The sequence below is a fragment of the Nycticebus coucang genome, chromosome 16, assembly GCF_027406575.1.
Source record: "Nycticebus coucang isolate mNycCou1 chromosome 16, mNycCou1.pri, whole genome shotgun sequence".
Lineage (NCBI taxonomy): Eukaryota > Metazoa > Chordata > Mammalia > Primates > Lorisidae > Nycticebus > Nycticebus coucang.
This window is the reverse complement of record NC_069795.1, coordinates 4,409,573-4,411,107: the sequence shown is the minus strand read 5'-3', so window position 1 is coordinate 4,411,107 and position 1,535 is coordinate 4,409,573.

The following is a 1,535-nucleotide window of genomic DNA, read 5'->3' as shown; positions in this document are numbered from 1 at the left end:
ATATGGGGCCGGCGCCTTACCGACTGAGCCACAGGCGTTCTTTATCAGGGGACACCCACATGTGGATAAGCGTAGCTTCTGGGGCTCTGGTGTGAAAGATACTATGAGATACTATGTATGTGTCTGTACATGTAAATTACACACAAGTCGGAGACCTGTCTGCTGAGCGGGCCCAGAAGCAGTGACAACCAGTAACAAAAAGCACACCCAGCACCAGATCTTGGTCTCTAAGTACCATTCTCCACTAAGTACCATTCTGGTTGGGCATGGTGGCTCAGGCCTGCAATCCCAGCACTCTGGGAGGCCGAGGTTGGAGGATCACTTGAGCTCAAGCGTTTGAGAACAGCCTGAGCAAGAGTGAGACCCATCTCAACTGAAAATAGAAAAATTAGCCAGGTGTTATGGCAAGTGCCTACAGTCCCCGCTATTCAGGAGGCTGAGGCAAGAGGATTGCTTGAGCCCAAGAGTTTGAGTTTGTTGTGAGCTATGACACCTTGACACTCTAACCCAGTGGTTTTCAACCTGTGGGTCACGATCCCTTTGTAACGATGAAAATACATCCTGCATATCAAATATTTACATTACAATTCATAACATAGCAAAATTACAGTTATGAAGTAGCAACGAAAATAATTTTATGGTTGGGGGTCACCACAACATGAGGAACTGTATTAAAGGGTCATGGCATTAGGAAGGTTGAGAACCACTGCGCCCAGACTCTTTCTCAAAAAAACAAAAAAAGTTTCTTTGGAGAAATGGCTGCTTCTGATGGAAGTGACAGATGAGCCTGTGTCAGACAGCAATGCAGCGCTCTGAGAAAGTGAGAAAGATGGGGGTGTCAAAGGGACAGCAGACAGGAGAAGGGTGAACAAAGTGGCCACCCAGGGACGATCCCAGCATCCACAGGCAGAACAACCCGCTGACCAAACAGGGATCCATAATTGTGTATTGATATAAATAAAAGGGGGGGACAAAGCTCTACTTCGTACACAATGTCTTGTTTGTGGTATTTCTGCCAAAAATACACAATCTAAACCAAATCATGAGGAAAATTAGACAAACCTAAACTGAAGACATTCTACAAAATGAGTGGATGGATGCATACATAAGAAAATATCCAGGTAAATGAGAGAGAGTGTAAGTAAATGGCAGATCTGGGTGGAGGGAACACCAGAGTTCCATGTACTATCATTGGAACTTTTCTGTAATTTAGAATTACTCAAAATGAAAAGTTAATAGACTAATCATAAACCCTTAGAAATAAACTTTGGCGCTGGGAGCCTCTTCCATCAAGATGAGATTATCTCCCTGGTGGATGGGACATGAGGAAGGGCCTGGGCTGCCCACGTCCACTCTTTGCTTGCTCTGCGCCCCATGACATGGGCTGACCTGGTGCCTGGGTACCCTTCCATAAAGGCATTCTCCAGGCCACACCACTACTTCAAAACTCTGGTTTTCAGAAATCAGAGCATCTGAGCTCATTTATAAGAAAAAGTAGTCTCACTAACTCCAGAAAAGTAGACAAGTGCTTTATC